The following is a 22,826-nucleotide window of genomic DNA, read 5'->3' as shown; positions in this document are numbered from 1 at the left end:
GTTGTACAGGGTCATCAGCAACCTGTGCATTTTATTGCGATGCTCCAGGGTTTTGCAAGATCAGAGTTTCTTGTTCAGATGCTACAAAGTTTCTGTTTTAGATGCCATTCCTCCATGTGTCGTGGCCTCAGTAAGTGCAAAACAAGGAGGTGGTTTACCTTCTGCTTAACGCCTATACACGAGGAGGCTGTCCTTGGGCAGGGCCCCGTCTTTCCTGCCTCAGGGAGAGGAGGTCAGAATGTGCAGTGCCCTCGCTGGGTCTCGAGTCCCCCCGCCACTGTCCCTGTTAGAGCCAGCCGCTAGGCGCATGGAGTGAGGTCCTAGCAGTCATAAACATTCATAGTTCATAATATGGTTCCTGTAGATGACCGCGTCACCTGGTGCTCCAGGGAAGAGAGAGAGATTCATCCCAAGGCTGGAGGGACACCCACCAGAGGGGCTCTGATTGAGGGACTGGTCCATCAGCCAAGGAAGGGGGTTGGGCTGGCTTGGGTAGGAATGGGGTCCAGGGACCTGGATGCACCCAAAGAGGGAGATTGGTGGTGCTCAACTGGGGAGGGGTCCTCAAGGACATTCAAGCTCTGTTCTGCCCCAAAGATTTCAGATTCTCATGCAGCAGCAGTGGCAGCAGTTTTTGCTGGTAGAGGAGGCCTCCCGGACCGCTGCCCACCTGTCCCCATCGTTGTCCGGGTGCTCCTGAGCTCAGAGGCTCGAGGGGCCCAGCCCAGTCACCTCCCTTTGCTTTCCCTCTGCTCCTGGTGTCGCCAGGCGCTGCTTCAGGGCTGCAGGAGTGGACGTACTTTCTCCCTATGGGACGAGTTACACCTGTACGCGGAAGGTGGGAGGTGGAGACGTGAGTATTCTCACCCTCTCCAGCTCCGGGAGCAGGAGGGGTGTCTGACCTCAGCACGGGACCTGAGAGAACGGGGCTGCCACCTGTCTGGTTCCAGCCTCCCTAGAGCCATTCTCAGACAGGTACAGAATGACGTGAAGGGGCAAGAAGCTTGTGTGTAAAGCAGACGTGGTCTTAGTAAGGTCTTCTAACAAGATTCCTGCAAGCCTCCTTTGTGTATAGTCTACTGCTGTGTAAAAAGGAAAGATTTTCATCAGTGTCCATGGTTTTAGTAGATAGCAACAAGGTGCTTTCTATTTTCATTGACGATTCAGTACGACCAAGGCAGGAAAGGAAAATAAGGAGCGGGGTGGCCTGCAGTAAGCTTTAAGCTCAGGGTTAGATACGATGTGCAGTCTGCGCTTGCCCCAGACCTCGGTCCACAAGAACCACAGCGGATGCTGAGACAGGCTTTTGAACAAACAGCTTTCAGGTGTGTTTATGCGGGTGGTGTAATGAAAGTTGGAAAAACTAGAGTGATTTGAAGAGCGTGTTTGTACTCTATTTGGTTTTCTGCTTGAAGCCAGCAAACACTCTCTCTCTAATAGGACTGGTTAATTCCGTCAAAGGTGGAGAGCGGGGCACATGTCCCAGCAGCCTGTGAGTGATCCGTGCAACTGGAAAGTGTGTTTCTTCACTTTATTCAAAGCAAACTTACTCTCTCCTCTTGCAAGTCTAGAGAAAACACCCTAACCTCTCAGACGATGACATTACTGTCATCTGCTTAAAATAGTATGGCGTGCTTCAAGTCTCAGAATACTCCCCAGGGCTCTCTGTTTTCCATGAAAGTATTTATTTCAGTCAACATACTTCATGTTTTTCTGCACTCCGACACTTCGCCCAAAAGGAGTTGCAAGAGAATATAGCGACTCAAAAGACCACCATCTCATTTTTTAAGGAGCGATTTCCCCTCTTTGTCTCCTTGGGTATGGTCAGTGGGCAGGTGTGGCCCTGAGCTGCCCACATGGCTACATGCATCTCTGGGGTCTGGAGCCTGCCTGGGAGGGGCTCCCAGGGCTCCCACACCACTGTCTGGACTTGCCAGCGCTGTCCTTTTAACGCCTGCGCTATTCTTTGCCCCTGATTGAGGACAGGGCCAGGTGCTCCTTCCAGACCCCCCTCCTGCCTCACGTACACCTCATCCTGGGAGGCTGGGAGGGCCGCCTTCATCACCCGCATGATGAACCTTTTGAATATTCGGACGTGGGCTCCTGGCTGGAGATGTCATGTCTTTCCCTCTGTTGGTGGTCCGGAGACAACACGGACTCCCTGCTTTACCTGTGTAGTCCCAGGGCGTCTCAGGTGCCAGGAGCCGCTGCTGTGATCGCCTCGTCTCCTGTCAGATGTGGTTGGAGAGAGACGAGGACAGCATGACCACTGGGCACCACACATTACAGAGGTCAGCTTGCAAGGACAGCAGGACGGCGGTGATGTGGCCGTGACTAGTTGTCAAGTGAGTGCAGAAAAAATTGGCAAGGGTGGGGGAGACGTGGCAGGCAGGGTGATGGAGGAGGTGGGGGGGGACCGGGAAGAGAAAAGTCCTGTCATCCCTGATGAAATATTCAGTGTTGTCGGTGATGTTCCATAGGCTGTTTCCCCCAAGGGGGTGGATTTCTAGATCATTCTTCAGGCCCCTTGCCGGCGACTGGAGCACTTTGTTTAATAGATTGGCGGTGCTCATCAGAGACATCTGTAACGCATTACCAGCAGTTTAATGTTGGGGGGTGCTGGAAGGTCTGAGCGGGTTTTATTGTGTGTCAGCATCACACACGCATGCACGTGTACAAGCCGGCCCCGGCAGCTGGGACACACGTGATCCCTGCCCCCAATGACTTCCGCCTCCAGCACTCCACCTTTTTAAGCCTATAGAACTCTGAAACTGCTGTATAGTAACAAGTTTGTGAGATTTTGGAAAGGAAACCACAGTAATGATGCCAGTTCTTAGGATCATAAATAATCATAATTAACAGGACTGCTGTATATTTATGTTGGTTTGTTTTCAGACACTTTTCATTTTATTTTGAATTTTTTCATATTGTGTTGACTTGAAACACTTCTGTCTAGAGCGTGGCGTGCTCTACAAAACACTAAAGAGCGGCATACTTTATTTGTCCTCAGAAACAGACCACAATAATATAGTAACTTCTATCTGCTGGCAGGTTCACAGGATGGCGATATTAGTCTTGTCGAAACCGCTGTGTATTAGGGAGAGAATCACAATCCAATGGTTCTGGGTTTGCTCTTGGACCAATAGCGTTTTTCCTGACTTTCCCCATGTATCTATAGCATGCTGCCACAAGAAGACACATGTACATATTTTTCCGTTTAAATTCTTGATAAGCTTGGGTAGGATAACTTGACTGAATAACTGTTCTGTGTCTGAAAATGTATGATGACTCATGGTTAGAAGCCCGGGAAGGAGAACAATAGCTCTCATTCTGACATTGAAAGAGGGGCTGTGGTCTGGGTCCTTAGTGATCAATAATCTATAACCCATACATTGATTCTGGGGGGAACACTCAGAAAACATAATGTCCTGTGAAAGTGCTAAAGTGCTCCCGGGGTTAGAAATGAGACCTCACTTCCATCAATCTCATGTGTAGAGTAAATTTCCAATTGTGGATTGTGGCTGGGTCTCTCTCCCTCTAAATTTCTCCCTCTGCACCTCCAAGGAGAGGTTTCCATCTCGACACGCCATCTGTGACAGTCACCCCCTCTGACGCCCCGGCTCAGAGGGAGAAGAGGGCTCTGGCCGGGAGACTGTGGACAGCTTCGGAACGGGCCGATCTTTCCAGCTGGAAGAAATGCAACAAAAGTTTGTTTTCCCTTCTCTCTCTTTGGCTTTCCCTGGGTTGTGATTTTCAACTTTTAATATGTGCACACTGGTGAAGCATTGTCCCTACTTAAATTATTTGCCTCCCTGTATGGCAGTTTTGTTGGGAAATGAACTATTCGTGGAGCTTTTAACATCACCGTGGGTTTAAATTTAAGCTTAGGCCAGGTCTACACACTCAAAGACCACAGATGATTATGATTATGGTTTCAAGCTCTCCATTCCTGTGATTATCAGCATATTTCACCCAGAAGCAATAGCAATTTTTTTCCCTTTAAATATTATATCCTCTGGCCGGGGGAGGCCCCTAACCATGGCCTCAGTAGATGTTGGGTTGCCTTACTCTGTTACGATTCATCAACTCCAGGCAGCTGGGCCTGTTTGTTCAGTGTAGATCCCAAAGTGCACAGGTAGTGGAGGACCCAGAGGGGAGACGTTTGGGGACAGGGCAGGAGGGTTGGGAGATGACCTTGAGAGTTATTGAAGATGAGGAATGTCAAGGAGATACCCAAGGACCTGGGTGAAAGGGAGAGTCTGAGACCTAGTCTCCCTCCCTCCGCACTGTAACAGGTACCGGTCTGGCGCCCCCTGGAGGTCTGGAGAGGCAGCACCAGGCAGTTACCGTGGAAACAGAGGGGCAGGGGAGCTGAAGAGGGGAGAACAGGGCAGCGCCGGGTGGTGTCTGCAGGAGATGGGTGGAGCGATCTGTGTTTGAAAAGCTCACATTAAAGACTCCCAGGGATAAATGAGGGTGCTTGGCAGAGGGCAGGAGGAGAGAGCCAGGATCCAGAATCAAGGCAGTGGGGACTACAGGCCATTGTAGTTTTGGTATTTAAAGTTAATGTATCACTTTGCTGTACACCTGAAACTAACACAACATTGTTAATCAACTATACTCCAATATAAAACATATAAAATAAAATAAAATGACAAAAAATTAAAGTCATTGGGACCCCTTTTCAGCCTCCTGGATGCCGGTGACACGTGGATAGACCGGTTTCACAGCAAGGTCAGTGGCTGGAGTAGCCCGCCACGCTTCTCTTTCCATCCTGTCCCTGTAGGCATGGGTTCCACGTCCCCAGGGCAGTGCTGGAATTCACTTTCACTCTTCATGAGAGGATGGAAGGAGCTTTGCTCTCAGCTGATTCACTGAGTTCTCTAATCATGTTGGGTCCCATGTCCCAGCCAGTGATGGATGTTCGGTCTGGCTGAGAAAACACTCTTATCGTTAATGTTGATATTCTGATGAACTGGCAAAAATGGACGTTTTCTTATTGCCTACTATGTACCTAGCACTTTACATGCTCCGTCGTCAACTTTTTAATGAGTCGGTAAAGTGGGTAAATGTTTTTCATACCCATTTTACAGAAGAAGCAAGTGAGGCTTATAAAGATGCAATACCTTCCTCAAAGTCGCACAGCTAAGTGGAGCAGGGGGTTTGAACTCAAGCAGTTTAATTTTAGACCCTGTGCCCTTGGCCTCTTTATATCCTGACAAAGACCTCATCCTCATGTATTTTCAAGTGGACTTTGCTCAGCGGGTGATGCGGGGAATAAGGAGCACAGGACTAGGAGCCGCGAAGCCTGAATTCTTCCACCCCGACTCGCTCTGTTATCTTGAGCAACTCACATTTGCTCTTTGGCTCTCGATTCCCTTATTTACCAAACAGAGGCTTAGACTGGACTGACCCCCTGTGATCCACCCAGTTACTACATCAGGATATTCTCCTAAAATGAAGTTCCAGGATACAACCGGGGCATTTACTAGGGCTTCCAGGATGAAACAAGAATTTGGGTGCAGCCTGGTTGCTTGTGGTGCTGTAAAACCTGCTCCAGATGTCACATTTCTCCTTTGACAGTGAAATGTCAGAGACCAAACAGGTATGCACACTGCAAAATTGCACCAGAGGTCACATTTCTCCATTGACACTGCAGTGTCCGAGACTAAACAGGTACAGGGTGTTGGCTGAGGCTGGTGAGTGACTGTGGGCAAGTGCTCTCCCTCACCTTCCGTTCTGCAGGCTCCCCCTCCCCCAGCCCCTGCCAGCCTCTCTGAGAGTGTGTGTGTGTGTGTGTGTGTGTGTGTGTGTGTGTGTGTGAGAGAGAGAGAGAGAGAGAGAGAGAGAGAGAGGGAGAGGGAGAGAGAGAGAAGCAGGGTGGCGGGGCATACTGCTTAATGAACCCTGGGACGGAGCCTTGTGCAAAGTACTTGGAGACCTCTTTGAAGGCGAATAACCTTTCTTTATTCTATGTTAAACTTTGCTTTCTTGAATATTGAACTTTCTTAAGGTAGAGTTTATTCATCAGCACGCCAATAAAAACTGCATGTCCCTTTTGATTCAGCATCAGGGTCTTCGTTAGTTGAGGTGAGCTGAATTCTGAGGGATTTTTAAAACTCCTTGCAGGGAAGTACCCTGTTTTTTATACTTGGGGCTGAATGTAGATTTTGACTGTGCATAAGCCTCTGTGCTGGTTATCACTCCCACTCCATCCATTTCCAGCCTTCTCTGCCTTTCCCTCTGCCCCTGGAGGCTGGCCATGTGGGTTGTCCTTGGTGGCTGGTTCCAGCTGCACTTGGCCACTGTGAGCCCCCAAAAGGAAATCAGAGGCAGGGGGAGCACTAGGGGGGGCATTCTGTCTCAGTCCACCCGGCTTTGGGGCACCTCCCACTTCAGCTCTTGTTAGGGGTCCTTCCTCTGCAGTTCCAGTGCACACTGGGCTCTGGGAACACTGCTTCCTCCCTGGCCCCTCTGGGGGACCAGCTGTTTCTCGTTTCCTCCCTTGACTGAGCCCACACTCTTCTCTGTGGCCTCATCTGGGATGATGGGTTTCCTGCCCCTCATTCCCTACCTCCTGCAGCCCCTCTCACCTCGCAGGGCACCTGCCGATGCTCCTAATACCAGCACGAGGTGGGCAGGCCAGCTGGGGCAGGGGGGGTTGCCAGTTCATTGAGGGCACGAAAACCCTGGCGAGATGCTGACAGCCAGAGTCACAGAACAGGTTCACGCACGAGCTGGGACTCAAACCAGAGTCTCCCGATTCCAAGTGTGGTATCAGCTCCACACTTCTTCTCACTGAATTGTTAAGCTTGCTAAAAAATTTCGAGCGGTCGTGACAGGAGGGCTTTCTTAAATATTTAGCTTGGCAAATAGGAGCAAAGCAGGCGTATAACTCACAATTTTCCAATTGTTTCCACTGCCAAAGGCAATAGCCCTCATTTAATCTTAAAGGAGAACCGATAAGTTTTAAAGAATATTAATGATATTGAGATACATAGGAAGATCGTTATTTCCCCTGTTGACCAACAGGAGAATAGAAAGTAAATAATTAGTGAAAGACAAGTGGAATGTGTATTTACATGCTATGATATATGCAGGGGTAAAATGAATGGGACAAATGCATTTTTAATTTGAGCGTATTTATTACTTGTGAACGTGAAGGCTGACGGTGCTGTCTCGATCCTGCCACTGCGGGAGAGGTTTTCAGCAAAGCTCACCCCCCTTGCATTGCTTCCAGCATGGCAGCTGCTTCTCTACCAGGGTGGGCGCTGGGATGGGTTTTGGGAAGGAGACTTGAAGGATGAAGGGGAGATGGATTCTCTTCCCCTGTCACCTCCTCCCCAGTTGCCCATCCAGGTCTGTGCATAATTGCCACTCCCCCACCCCAACCCCACGACTTCTCATCTGGCATTTGAGGCCGCCGTAATTCAATTCCTCCTCAGTGGACCTCAGAGGGAACAGCCCACCAGGAGATGCGTGTAAGGTGTGGCGAATCTGTCCACTGAGGTTTTCAATCACTGACCTAAAGCCGTTGCCTCTGGAGTCCTGGGCTGCCGGTCGGCCCCGTGTTATTGGAGTGGCAGTGAATTCTAATTATAGGCTTAACTGGCAGCCAAAGGCAGTTCCAAACTTCAGCCAGGGCTAGCAGTTCCTCTTGGCACCGGACCCAGACACCTGACTTGTGGGAGGGGCCATGACGGCAGGACTCAGCGAAGAAGTGGTGGAGGAGAACAAGGTGAGTGATCCCCTGGGTGGAAGTTATTCCTCCTGCCCTAGAGGCTTCTGCTCAGGCTTGCAGTGGGTTGTTCCTCCTCTCCACCCTCTGGTCCTTATCAGATTGAATATCTCTACAGATCTGTGTGACCTGTGGGCTTCCAAGCTTTCGTCAATTGTTTTCAATGCATGGCAGAACAACAGTGGGGACCTTTAGAAAGTTCCAGTGCCCAAGGGGCAGGCCGAGCCAATTAGGTTACAATCTCTGGGGTAAGATCTAGCTGATTCCACTCTGCAGCCAGGGTTAAGAATCACTGCTCTAGGCTGTGGGTGATGAGTAGCCTTGCCTGCTTTCTCCCCTCCAGGATGAGTTTTACTAGGGGCTGGTGGGGGAGGAAGGGCATTTACCGGAGGCAGCCTCTGCAGGGTGGCGTCTGTTAGCTGGCAGTCTTATCCCAGCTTGAGGTTGATTCTCAACCTTACGAATCCAGGAACTGGAGTTTCTTCATGATTCTGAGAGTGGATGTATCTTAGGTATAGACTCACATTAGTCAAGGTCGTGAGACTGATGTATAAACCCAGAAGCCCAATGTGTTACTTAACAGTGAGAAAGATAATAGTCTGAAAACTGGGCTTCCTGCATCAACATGAGCTGGCCTTTCTTGCGGCCAAGCTATTTCCTTGCAGCAGTGTTTTCTACCCTCCCCCAAATAGGCAGGTAGTTGCATCAGTAGGTAGAATGGGCCAGCTCATTCTTCTCAGATGACAGAGTCGTTCAGGCGGGGCCTCTCCTAAATAGTTTAATTTTTAAGTTTTGGCTCCCATTTCCCACAAGCCTGATGAACTAAAATTTGCTAGGGGAAATCCAACTGGTTTCCCCGGCCTTCCTGGTGGCGCAGTGGTTAAGGATCCGCCTGCCAATGCAGGGGACACGGGTTCGAGCCCTCATCCGGGAAGATCCCACATGCCGCGGAGCAACTCAGCCCGTGCGCCCCAACTACTGAGGCTGCGCTCTAGAGCCCGCGAGCCACAACGACTGAAGCCCACGTGCTTACAGCCCGTGCTCCGCAGCAAGAGAAGCCACCACTTGTGGCAACTAGAGAAAGCCCACATACAGCAACGAAGACCCATCGCAGCCAGAAATAAATAAATAAAATAAGTTAAAAAAAAAAAAAAGGAGACTTGACACCTCTTGGATACTTCTTTGAACAAACGGCAGAGGAAGGAGATGGGGAAGTAAAGCCAGGAGAGGGGTGGTGCCTTGACCTCCGTGGCTAGTTTTGCTTGTTCTCGGTGTGGGAGACCACACTTGAAGCTGTAAGCAGCAAGGAAGCCGCAAGGTGAATGGGGCCCTGGGAGGGCATGGCAAGTGGAGTCAAGTGGAAGCAGGAACTTAGAAGCAGCAGAAACTAGGAGGCAAGGAAAACACGTGGGCACTCGGAGCAACAGCGAAGAGAGAGAGAGTCTTGTTGAGGACAGAGATGACGTGCGGAGTGGCAGGGGTGCGGTGGGGTTGGTTCAGTGACGGAGTCACAAGGTCACACCAGAGCATGCGTTTCAGGGGCAAGGGGGCCACTTTGCAGGCTTCAGCCGGGGCCTTCCCTTGTAGAGAGGGCGCTCCCTCCCCAGAACCTGTACTCCCCTCTCCTGAACTCTGCAGGGACTGTCAGTGCTTTCAGCATTGGACCTGGGCATGAAGGGAGGCCAGGCCAGGCCAGCAGGGGGTCTGGTTTGCCCGGGGCCAGGCTGCTTCCCGGTGGATCCCTGTTTGAGATGCCCACAGCCAGCAGCTGCCCACAGAGCCGTGCTGGTATGAGTGGTGTATGTTGGCTGGTTTAGAAAACAAATGAGGAAAAACTACTTTTTTGCATCCTCTACACCAATCGTGTTCCATAATAGCTATCACTAGGAGAATAAATGAAGAATGCCTTTCTTTCACACTGCCATCTCTCACGGTGATATGCATCTCGAGCTGATTTGCAAATGCACGGTTCTAAGTAGTGCGTGGTCGGAAGCAGTTAGCTCCTAATGTTATGCTGCCTCATGGGCAGCAGTCGAACCTATTAATGAACTAATCCCAGACTCTCCAGCGGATGCCGTCTGGGCTCCTCTGCGCCACACTTTGCATTTCAGCTAAAATCAACAATGTTAAAGAAAGAAGAATTTAAATGATTAGGCTGATTATCTCTGGAATCAGACAGTGTGCTCGGCAACTCTGGAAGAGGGGCATAAGTGTGAGAAGGTTTCTGAGCTCGGGGAAGGGGATGAAAACTGTCGGCCGTGTGCTAGGCATCCTGCCACCATCACACATCGGCTGTGGGCTCAAGAGCTCTGACTCGGGAGCCAAATCGCTTGGTCCTACCCCTCATTAGCTCTGTGACCCTAGGCAAATGACTTAGCCTCTCTGTGCCTCAGTTTCCTCATCTGTGAAATGGGATAGTGATAAAACTTTACATACGAGAGCTGCTCTGAGGGAGACCGAGTTATTTTCAAAAAGGGCTTAGAGGTGCTTGGCACATAGAATGTGCTATGGAAAGGTTTGTTAGACCAGTTCATTTAGTCCACAAATATTTTTAAAATACCTATCTATGGCAGGCAAAATTCTTTGTGCTTGGGATTCAGCTTGAGCAGGATAAGGTTCTTGCCCACATGGAGTTTACATTCTACTTGGAGTGGTAGGAGAGGGGCAATTCCAGATGGTAGTAGGTACTATAAAGGCACCATCAGCTTGAGGCAGACCTGTCACAGAGAGCTTCCTGAGCAGGGAACATTTGAGAGGAAACCTAGGTGATGAGAAGGCATCGCTGTGCCCAAGCTCTCCCCAACCTCCCCAGGTGGCTGATGTGAGGGGCAAGCGGGTATCGAGGCACCAACATGCTGGACAAACATGTGGGACCTGGAAGCCAATGCAAGGTGTGTGTGGGATGGACCTGTGTCCTCTTCCTTTTGCTTCCTTTTTGGAGTAGAAGCACCCCAAGCAAACAAACACTTGGGAGATAAGCACAGGTCAGGCTGTGTCTCAGGGTGAGGGAACAGACTGGGAAAACTGCCTTTTCAAATTTTTTCGAGCATCTACCGAGTGATATCTCAGGAGCTGACCTGCCAAATGCCTGATTTGAAACCTGCTGTCGTTCTGTGATAAGGATGGGGGAACACTCCATTGTCCATTCCCTTGGAGGGGACCCACCGGAGAAATGTCTCTTAGGCCTCAGCAGCAGAAAAAGCAGATCCACTGCCTTTTTAGTTTTCTGGACAGAGTTCTTGATGCCTTTCGTTTCCCTCTTTGCTCTGCCTCCAGGGAAGCTCAGAGTTACACTTTCTATGTCCCTCTGGGAGCTGCGTGTCTGTGTGACTGTATTAACCTTATTTCTGGCTCTAGTACTGACTTTCCTGCTCTTGCCTTACCCAGGTCCCTTCATCTCTTTACTTCATCCTTTTGTTTCATGGGCATCCTTTTGAGAAGGGGTCAAGAGTCAAATGCTCCTGCCTTGAAGGTGGCAGCAGGTAGGGGTGCTCATCCCCCAGGGAAATTGCCTGGAGCAGGGGGAAGACATGGGGCTCCTGCCTGTGCTGACCCTGCAGGTGGCAAGCCTTGGCAATGGGTACTGGGGGCCTCTGACTGATGCCTCTCAGAGCTGGAATATCTTGCTGTGTTTAATGGGTTATTATATGTTCAGAGATAACACACTTAAAAAAATACAGTATGGTCCCAAAGACAGCCAAGCACTTCATCTGGTATTCAGCGGAAGAAGGAATAAACAACCAAAGATGGAGGAAAGGCTGAGTATGCAGCACTTACCAGGAGAAGGATGTTGGTCTCTAATGCTCTGCTGGCCTAAGGGTCGTCCGAGGCCTACACAACTTTCCCTGCATGTGCTGACTTTGGAACCTCACTTCCTGTAAGTTCTGATTCCACTGCCTGTGTAGGCAGCGGGAGGATGGCGGGAAGATGGAAGGCACTGCTGAGCGCGGCACAGTCCTCAGGGATTTATTTCCTATTGACAAAGCTGTCCCCAGTGCTCCCTTGGGAGAACAGGGGCCAACACTTGCCAATCTGGCTCTGACCCTCACAGGTTTACCCTGCTGAGAGAGGGCATCTCAGGCTACTTCTCAAGCCAACTTGGGTTAACAGAGCATTACGGATCACCTGTTGGAAGACAGCTGGAGGCTGCGGTGGGTTGTCTTGGCTGCAAGTTGTGGATCTGGTGTGGCTCCACCTTACGGAAGACTTGTGTTAGTGAAAATCTAGAGTTATTCTATTTTTTCGTTGTGGGTCATTTCAGCAACACCCTTCGTGATGCCCTTACTCGGGCTCACCAGATGTCAGTGTAGAAATGGCTAATAGTGGGATCCTTCCACTACTGGAGGCATAATCTTTCTTCCCAAATGAAGGAGAAGTCACCCCTTCGGGTCTTGAAGCCAATGCATGCAGCTGAGACCTGGATGCTCAGGAAGCATCCAGATGAAGGTTGAATGTCTGAAGATGGGTCCATCAGCCTTAATTTGCACTGCATCACATTTGCAAGTCGCAAAATGGAATTTGCAATTGCTTTTCGGCAATGTTCAAATTAGCACTTCTTAGCATATTAATGAACTACGTTTTTTTTTCCATTATGTGACCAATTTTAATGTAAATAGCAGCTTCCATGCAAAGATTAGTTCAGTGTTTCATGAGAATAAAGCTCTAAAGCTTCCTGTGTAGGCTGAGAATCCAGCCTCTGGAGGGGCATGGCTTCAGCCCAGACCAACAGTCCAGAATGTGTGGATTTTTCAGACCCCCGGCCTGGCAGGCTGAGGTCCTGAGGTCTGGGATGAGGTTTCTGGCTACTGGCTCAAGAGATTAGACGACCATGAGGGAGGGTGCAGGCTCTGTGCCTGACGAGGCTGGTGACTCGGCCAGGTGGGCAGGAGTGTCTGTTTATCTCCGTGTCCGAAAAAGAGATCAAAGTGTAGGCCACACGCATCACATCATATTCATACTTACAGAGGGAGAAACTTTCTTCAAAACAGGTCAAAATCTGCTATGAAGGGGTGTTACGTGAATTCCCCTTTCTAAGGTATTTTCCTGTACTGATGCTCCTCTGGTATATGTTTCAAGTAGCTAGTCCCAAGTCTTACGAGCATTGTCCATAATCACCCAAGCATTTTTTGGAGCAATGTCAAGAGAAGTTGGAAGGATCCCTCCCTATAAGGACCTTGTAGCTCCTGGCCACGAGCAGCCCGGTGATGGGATCCAATGCACAGAGGAGAAGAAACCAACAAATGGGGCTTTTAAACGTGTCCAGAGACCACAGAGTTGTGTACCATCTGTCCTGCAGAGCCAGCGGTTGGCAAAATGAGAGACCTTGTATGGCCTCCCAAAGCCCTGGAGCTGGATGAGAAACCAGAGCCCGAGAAGTCAGCCTGGGTGGTCTCTAGCCGGCTGCCCTGCTGGCTGAGGACCATGGCCTGGGGCCTCTGGAAGGGATGGTGACCTTCTGGATCAGAGTGACACGGCCACACCAGGCTTTCCAAAAAAAGGATGGACCCCAAGTTTTCTAACTGGCAGTGCTTTCTTGGTTCATTATTCAAAATGAGATGATTATTCATCCCCAGCTTGAATTACCAACTAAATAGTATTTTCCTGCTGAGCGTACATTTGTAACGCTATCCATTTCGTCCTGCGAGATGGCATTACCTTTCAGGGCCTACGGCTACCTAGTCCTTGGTATCTATAGATGGGTGGGTGGGTGTGCTGATTGCATTTTAAAAACAAGAGTTTGTGTATCTAATGGATCTGGAAATAATCAGTAACTAAGGTAGCAGAGGGGGAAAAACATCTAGCTCCTGATGAGTAATTTTAAAACTGTGAATACTTCACAGTTTGATAGATTCCCAGGGAAGGAGTCCTTCAGTCACAGTGTCTCCCAAAATGCAACTGGGCCAGCAGGTGCTTTTTTTGGAGACCCTGGGAACCTGGTAGGCATTTTGTTTCCTGGGAGAAAAGAGCCTTCTGCCTCCCATCATTCCTGTGAAATCAGTCCATCAAGGAACAACAACCTTAGTCAAGACTCTTCCAGAGGAGCCCAAGTCACATGAGCTTGTCAAACCATAGATTATCTTGGCTCGTGTCACTGAAAATCCCAGCTTCAGGTGTGGCTCGATCCAGGGGCAAGAACACTGTCGGCAGGGTTCACCTTTGATTTCTTCTGCCTTGACTCCATTTTCAGGCAGTTTGGACACTCTTTGTGGTGGTGAGATGGCTGCCAGCAGCTCCAGACATTTATCTATCCTCTCAGGAACTCTAGGGAAAAGATTCTCTCTTCACACAAACACCTGTTACTGAGTCAGTCTGGCCCTGATTAGGTCCTAAACCCACCCCTGAGCCAGTCACAGTGGCGAGTGGGATGTGATGTCCTTGTTGTTTCGGTCTGGGTCACTTGTCTATCCCTGGAGCTGCGGGTGGGTTCAGCTCCTCCCAAGACCACATGGATGGAGCGTGGGGGAGGAGTGGTTCCTCAAGGAAAATCAGGATGCTATTTCCAGTAAAAGGAGGAAAGAGGCTGGGCAGGCAAAAACAACAGATGTCCACCCTAACAGCTTTTCGGTTAACTATTCACATAAGTCCAGGAGCAAGTTATATCCCGAGAACAGAAAAGGAGGCTGATTCTACCAATTTAACTATTTATATTTTCTCAGAAAGTGGTTGGCCCACAGTCTGTGGGTTTCCTTTTATACAGAGGCTAGTAACTTTCACCCCTTATTTGCAAGCTCGTAGCATCTGCCAGGCTCACCTACCGGAAGCTCAGATCTCCCCCGGCTGGGGTCAGACTGGACAGGAAAGCTTGCTGCTCTGCCCCTGGCAGGGGATCAGTACTGGTGCCTTCACGGGCTCTTTCTGCTCCAGCTTTCTGAGTGTGGAATTCTGCTGGTGGAGTCAGAAACAGGGTCTGGGAAGAGTCCTCACAGATGGTCACCAGTCTTTCAAGCATTCTTCTTCTGAGACACGGCTACACTCCCCTGGCCTCCTGTCCCGGATGTTGGCTCCCGGGATGTCTTCTGGAACTTGTGGCTCATTGGGTGGCCACAAGTTGAGTCAGTCTTTTCTCCTTTAACTCTTGCAGATTTAACCATTTGAGCCCAGAAATTCTGGAAAAAGCCACACCTCATGTCTCTTGGCTCAAGGGCTGGGAGGCTGTGCCTGGGAGACCGTCCCTCTATTTTTGTCTCTTCTCCCTCCTCCCCTCCCCTCCTCCCCTCCTTCCCAAACCTCCTTCTCTCCTAAGCTCCTCCCTCTGGTAGGTCCTGGAAGGAATTAGCGGTGGTCTTTTAGTCCCTTAGCTGATGCCACTGTTCCATTTCCTGCAGGTGCCATAGGCTGGGGTGGGGTGTAGGTTGGGTCCAAGGAGGGCGAAAAGGAAGAGCTGGCAGAGGTATCAGCGGCTGCCCTCCCGCTACTGGCATCCCACGGTTCCACCCTGGCCAAATTGGATCACTGGAAGGTTTAGGGGACAGACTTTGGCTGCTGGTTCAGGCCTGGAAACGACCTCCCTGGCTCGCCCTTCACTCCAGGTGTTCAACTTCTCATCTCATGCCCATTCAGAGTTTGCCGTCCCTCAGAGGCCGGGTCCAATCCCATGAGGACAATTCAGAGGCAGGGGGCCGTGGACACCTCCTTCCCACTTATTAGGGCAGAATCGCTCTGACGAAGTGGCAACGGCCCGCCAGAGTCTCATTATTTTGGGCTTCATTGAAATGCGCCGCAGAGCCATCCCCGGTACTTTATGTACTAAACTTAACTACAGTAATGTATTCAAATCATTCTGAATTTATCTAGACTGAGCATTCTTTCCTCCTCCACAGTTTTTTTTTTTTAAAGATAGCAAATGTGCTTTTGGAGACAACAGCTTAGGGCCTCCTATTCTGCACGGGACGCACAGGTGACCCCTTCGTGCCCCCCTCTGCCAGCAGCGGCCACCCGGGGCTCACCGGATGGCACTGGTGTTTGGGGACCTGAGGTGGCTCCGTGTCCCACCTCTTCCACTTTTCCCCCTACGTCCCTGCCCTTGCTGGGAAGTGCGCTCTGGAGTGGAGGGGATGGTGGCACCCAGATACCAAGCTGGGGACTCAGGAAACTACAGGAGAGAGGAGAGGGCGCAGAGGAAGGACCTGGCCTGGAGGTAGGAAACCACTTGTCACCCCAGTTTGGACACCAGCTTTCGGGGGGACTTTGGGACACTCTGTCCTCTTTTCTGGACCTCAGTTTCCTTGATATGAAAACTCATGTTGATGAGGGTGGTGCCTTTGAGCCAGTTCAGGGGCTCTTAGCCTGGGCTCCATCATGGGCTTCGGGATGGTTCGTGGACCTCTGGAAATTGTAAGCGATGTTGTGTTTTTTTTCTGGGGGAGAAAGTCCATAGCTCTCACTGCGTTTTCAAAGAGTGCTTGTCTAGCAGGGGCTAAGATTTCAAACATCTGCAGGCACTCAGGACCCCAGGCACCTGTGTGTGCTCAATCTGCTCAATGCCCTGGTTTTACAGATGGCCCTGCTGAGGCCGGGTGAGGGGACTGGCAGGGAAGCTGGGCAGGGTCCTGGTGGGGACCATTGGAGACTGATCCTGGTGGGGCTCCAAGAGGAGGGAGGCTGGGAAGAACCAGCTGAGCCCTGCTGGACTCCCTCCTAGAACCTTCCAGAGGGAATCCCAGCAGAGAGGAGGGGTGTAAACATGAGCCATGTAGGAAATACATACAAACCAAAGCTTTGGGCCAAAACGACCAGGATTGTGTGGAATTGGTCAATGACCATTGTCTGATGTGAGTTTCTGCCTTCACGTCTGCCTCCCAGATACAAAATGGAAGCTCTGCTCCACTAGGGGTCTTGAGCACAGCTGAGGGCATGCAGCTCCTCCAGGGCCACTCTCTCTCTGCCATAGACTGGAGTCTCCATTGTTGCAATAAGCAACTTTCTTGTGTTCTTCAGCATCTCTGATACTCTTCAGTGTTCCAGGTCTCAGGGCCACATGAGTCAGTGAGCTTCCTTGAGTTGGTGGAGGTGAAGGGCCCCTGCTCTTTCCTCTCAGGTGGAATCATCTGCCCTTCCTTCACTTATTCCTGAATTTGTCTCCTGCTCTCTGTTTAACTGGTGGAACACTGGGGACCACAGTCTCTGTTGTCCCATGGCTTCTCTTGGTGTAAAATGGCTGAGCCCCCATCCATCTTGCCTGGGCTCTTCCTGGTCAGAACTGTAAGTGGCACCGCTGGAAATATCCCATGGGAGTCTATGCAGCTACAGGTCCCATTTGGTTCCGATGGGAAACCCTGCACATCCCATAAACAGTTCAGCATCCCTGCTTGCCTGGAAAGCGTTCTTCTCTGTAGCCTTTGCCAACCAGAGAGGCCTTTTGAAGCAACTTTGCTTATTATTTATCCCTGACACTCAGTGCTTTCACTCTCCAGTCATGGAGGAAATATTAATAAAGAGTTGTTTTTAAAAATTTGGTTAAAAGACGTAATTCTACTGTCTTTGAAAAGGCAAAGACAAGCTTGCTCTTTGCTTATGGAAGTGTCATCCTGTACAACTGAGCCAGAAGTTCTGTTCGGCAGGCGGACTCTCAACCACTGCGCCACCAGGGAAGCCCTAAATAAAATTTTATAATGAAAATTTTGTCTTATGAAGGTGAAACTTTGAGAACATATTAGAATTCTCATTTTTCTATGCCTAGCGATCAAATGACCTTCCCATACTGCCACATAAAGTATAGATTTAAAGTTAAATGATCCAGTCAGTCATTTACCATTTTCTTAAAGAGTAATTTCTTCTGTAACTATGGATGCTTACGTGCGGTTTTCTTTTTTGGTATTTACCTTTTAAGAATTGAAGAAAAACTGACATTCTTTTTCGGAACAGTTTTTTAATAGCCTTTGTTTATTTTTAATATGTGGCGTTCCAGGCCCTTGCTCTAATGATTTTTTTCACACTGCATTGATAATTAAATTCATTCATTTTCCCAGCTGCACAATTCCTTTAAATAAAAAGTTATGGGTAATAACACCTCATACTCAAAGTACAGAGGAGGAAAGGGCATATCAGGAGCTCTCCATCGAGGGAAATCACTCAGATTGTGTAGGTCATGGGTTAAGGTGAAAAATCTGTGTACAGGTCCTCAGGTGTTCAGGTCCTCTTAATTCATGGATTATGACTTACGGGTTTTGATTTTCTGAAACTGAAAAATATGCATTTTTCTTTATGTTCATAAAGATATAATTTATCTCCATCTATCCTATTTAGATTTTTAGTTTACAATGTGTAGTCATCGTGTCAACAGAAGCACTAAAAGTGTTGGTTTCTCTTAAATGATTGGAGACTGTTTGCATGCTGTTACCAGCTATCATATACATTGGGAGGGCAGTAAAAGTGAGCTGAGATATTTAGTGACATAAAAAGAACCATGTAGATTTGTGAAAATGTAAAACTGTGATCATGGAAGAGATTCTTGAAGTAATGAGAGAAATGCTTCGTCTCTGGGCTAGTGATTCACTTGTAGCTTCTGTAATTTCATGGATGCTATAAGGATTTGGTTTTTACACATTTTAATTTAGTCCAGAGATGTTCCTATTTTAATTATCCATACACAAGGGCACAGTATCTTTCTATGGTTATTGCTATATGTTACTTTTATATATAGCAATAGCAATTTGAAAAAAAAAAAAACCAACAAAATGCTTTCACCTAGATGACCAAAGGGTTATACTCATTTGTTTTAATGACACTGTATGGACCTTTGCATTTTTAAATAGGATTTTTAAATACACGAGATACAAACACTCACGGATGTGCACACAGACGGTTACACACAAGAGAATAGAAAAGGAATCTTTCCGACGTCCCCTTTTTGTGAAGATTTGGTAGATGCTTCGGTGGCAGCCCCTGAATGGGGATGCCTGGAGCCCCTTGCTTTCCTCGTTGAAACCAGAGGGCACAGAATCGGGGAACCTGAGAGCAAATTGATTCCCGCTGAGCCTCAGCTATCACATTTCAATATAGAAAAGCCCATTTGGCGAAATGTGATATTTTCACTATTGCATTGGGCTCAATCTGTAGCAAGGAAAGAGACAAAAAATATGTATAACATATAAAATAAATACATTTCTAAATTATGTATATTTATAAATATACATAAATATATAATATATAAAAAGAACAAAATCTGATGGAAGCAAATGTTGGCAAAAGCTAAAATTTAAGTCACCCAGCTCACACGCTATCGTGCGTCTGTGTAGAGGTGATTGCTTTACAACCGGGGGTAATTCTGCCCCCTCCCATGGAGAAGCAGCAAGCAGAAATCGGTTGCATTTAAACAAATCCTCCCGCAAACCCTCCTCCCCGGAGAGGTTGTGGGACATTGTGCTGAACACAGACCTTCTCTGGCAACTCTGCGGGGATGCCTGGGAGCTCTTACCAGAAGCAGGCCCCCGATGTCGCACGCTCAGAGCAAAGCCTTTGAATTCTGCCAAACTACCTAGTCCCACGGATGAGTCCCACAGCCCGGTGGGCCAGCAGAGAGTGTCACCTGTTTAATGGGGTGACACCTGATTTGCGGAAAGGAGAGGAAGTAAAGGGTTCACATGAGCTCCCAGGAGCCTTGGAGGAAGGGCGTAAGCCAGAGTCACAAAACTGGGCACCTTGGGGGCCCGATCTACCCACAGATGTGTTCTGCTCGGTTCTCAGATTATTAAAGAGAAATATGAATTTGTTGCCAACATTTAATGATCGGAGAGTTCACATAATTATCTGCATGTCTGGCTTCATATGAATGTTTGGAAGTGCTGGGAATGTTGGGTCCTCACATCCTTGGAGAACAATCTATCAGAGCTGACCCCCTGCCCCTTTAGATGCTGCAGACCCCTCCCAGGCCTCCCTGGGTCTTCCACTGGCAGGCTTCCCCCATGGGCGATCTGTCTGGTCCTCCTGCTGGTGTCTGCTTGGGGACGGTTCGGCCACTGCCTTGGACAGCCCTGCCTCTCCTCCCTGTGCAGCCAGCTGGGGTTTGTTACAAGTGACAACTGGGCTAAGAAGTGTCAGCCGCATTGCTCAGAGGTGGGATCTTTCATACTCTCCACTGGGACCATGTTCTTTTAGCCTAGACACAACCATGCTTCTGAGAGCAAACTCCTCCCAGCCTCGGGAAGGAGGCTGATGTGTAAGGGGTTTACTGCGCAGCCCCCTTGCAATCTACAAAGCTGGGGTGGAAGGCCAGCTCTACGCACCTGCCTCGGGTAGGACGGCATTCCTGCGGCATTTAAAGATGCTGTTGCCTCTGAAATTGGTACCTGCTGAGGTCTGGGGTCTCACAACACTGTTGTTCCCAATGATTAATTTTTTCTTTCCCTCCCAGTGGTGGTGAAATGTGTGTAGGTACTCAAGTGTGTGTGTGTGTGTGTGTGTGTGTGTGTGTGCGCGCACGCGTGTGCACACTCCCAGGTGGGGTCTCCACCAGCTCTATTCTTGTCTGGCACAAGGGGAGGCACTGTGAGAGTATGTATGGCTCTGTGCAACGCCATCCCCACAGCTGGGATACAGCTCAAAGAACCTGCTCATCGTCACTGTCCCCTGCCAGACGGGGTTCCTGGAGGATGGGGCTGATGTCATTTTCATCCTGTATCTCCAGCACAGACTCAGTTACTGGTGCTGACTGAATGCCTGGATGCATAGATGGATGGTGAATGGGTTCTGTCCTCTCCGTGCATCTGGGACTGGATGTTGCTAACTTAGCCTGGTTATGAGGTCCGGCAGGCTCGTGAGGCAGCGGGAGAAGCAGCCTAGGCTGGAGGGGGTGTGCCAAGAGGGCCCATGGGTCCAGGTCCTAGTCTGGCCTCTGCGACTTCTCAGCCATCTCCTTTCCTGAAAGAAGGAAAGCGGGGTCATATTGTTAAGGTTACTTTTCCTGCTAAACTTCTTCATTCCCCTCTCCTCTCCCCACCCCCTGTGTTGGCTGCTCAGCACAACTGCCAGACCCAACCCTGGAACACAGTTTTCTGAAGGGCCTCCAAGATCTCACCCCAACGTGAGCTGGAGGTACTGTCGCTTACCTGTCTGGGGGAGTGTGTGCTTCAAAACTTTCATAATCAAGGAGAACTCGCTATCTTGAAATTGGACATGTGTCCTTTTCCTGCATTCCCCAAGAAGCATCCTCGCCTGCATCCCGCTGCAGCCATTGTTGGTATGAGGACCCGCCCAGGGTGGCTGCACTTCAAGGCACCATTCACTAAGTGAGTGCACAGCCAAAGGTGTTTGCTGAGATGGTAGTCACCTGAGAGGAGCATCTGGCCCAAGCTGGGCTCCGTTTTCCTGGGAATCCGTATTCAAAAGCTTTGGTTTTGTTCACTGTGTCTAAGGGGAAAGGAAGATGAATTCAGCACTTGAGACCCCAGTAAGGACAGAGGCTGTCTCACACCGGGCTCAAAAAGGGTCCCAGTTCAGGCTACAAAAGAGGATTTGGAGTATGTTTTGAGGGCATGCACATGGCAAAGGAGCAAAACCCTGTGGCCGAGGAGCTTTTGCTAGAAGTGTAGACTCCTAGGCTATGTCGATGACACAGGTTTTCTGAGAAAAAGGAATTGGCCAAAGGAAATTACCAGAACACATAGGATGAGTGAAATGATTCCCAGCTAAAGATCTTGGAGGAAAGGAATTCTTTTTCTTGTGTTGAGCATAAAGCCTTCCTGAGAAGATTCCAGAATAGAAGGTGGAGGGCGTATCTCCATTTTACATCCACACTTCCCCCTTCCTCACTCCCACACGCACTCCCCTGCCCCCCTCACCTATACACACACTGACCAGACTGTAACATCTCCCAGGGCGAGGCTGTTCCCCGAGGTACCCAGGACCGGGCAGTACAGCAAATGCCCACGTATCTCTCTTTGTTGGTGGACTGGTGAGGTCAACGAACATTTGACCTCAGAGGTTTTACAGGCCTGGGATTCTCATTGTGAAGGCCACCCAAGACAAACTAGGAATTGTTTTAAACATATTGCCCCGAATGTGAAGCAGATACAGGGTCTGAATAGTCTAGAGGCAGTTGGAGCCCTAGGCTTTCCAGATCTGGCTAAATTAGAGAGCTACATGATTTACTGAAACACGAGAATATTCTGCTTTTACTGCACGGAGGCACCATCCCCAGTTATTTGTTTTACACATTTTCCCCATTGGAAAATGAAGCATAGGAATTAGAAGACGACCGGGATGTTCTGTATTCAGGGGTTTTTGCATATCTACTTGGTAACTTCGTATCTGTAACAGCTTGGGCAGAGCATCCTTAAAGAGCCTTGTTTGGATTTGTCTGGATAATGTTTTCCAGTTCAGAGTAGCTGCTAGAGCAGTAAGAAAATGCTTTTTGGCAAAACTCAGATCCATTAGCTTTGCTGTTCACACCTGCAGGGCTTCTCCATCCAGACATGGGGGTAACATAAGCACCTTGATATTTGCAAGGACTCTTTAGGAAAAATAGGGAAGAAAAAAAAAAAAAAAAACCAAGATGGCTAATCAGAAATTACCTTCCTCGTAGTAAAACCTAAATTCATGAGAATTTATAAAAATAGATTTCTTTTAAATGCCGGGGAAGAGATTTAGAAGCAATTTGGCAGATTGGGATGCATGCGACCGACCTGCGCCAGGTTCTTCTTACGTTAATAAATATTCATTTTGTTTTTTTGGGGGGGATTCCAAGTACAAGACAGAGGGTCCTTGTTGCAGAAGTCAGATCTATTTCTACAGCAAGAATTTCAGATTCTTAAGTATCAGGTATTCTTTTCCAAAAATGTAACTCTTTCCTAACAAGTCAAACCTCCGGTGGGAAATCCGCTCCAGGAGATGGATTCAGCCACGGCCTTTCCTTCCCGCGTGCAGCTAAGCAAAGCCAGGTCTGAGGACGATGCTCTCTCCCCTCTGAATCACCATTTTTTTGGACATGCAGAAAAAAGCTTCATTCAATATTGATAGTGTTTTGATACATTAAAATCAACAGCAAGTCAGGAATCTTATATAAAATGTGTACAGATGGCATTTTTTCCTGGTTTCACCTTTTTTGACCAGAAGAGTCCATTTTAAAAGGGATTTCTCCTCTCTTTAAAGC

This window comes from Neophocaena asiaeorientalis, unplaced genomic scaffold (genome assembly GCF_003031525.2).
Source record: "Neophocaena asiaeorientalis asiaeorientalis breed wild unplaced genomic scaffold, Neophocaena_asiaeorientalis_V1.1 scaffold280, whole genome shotgun sequence".
NCBI classification, from domain to species: Eukaryota; Metazoa; Chordata; class Mammalia; order Artiodactyla; family Phocoenidae; genus Neophocaena; species Neophocaena asiaeorientalis.
The sequence above is the reverse complement of the archived record's forward strand: the minus strand, read 5'-3'. Positions refer to the sequence as shown.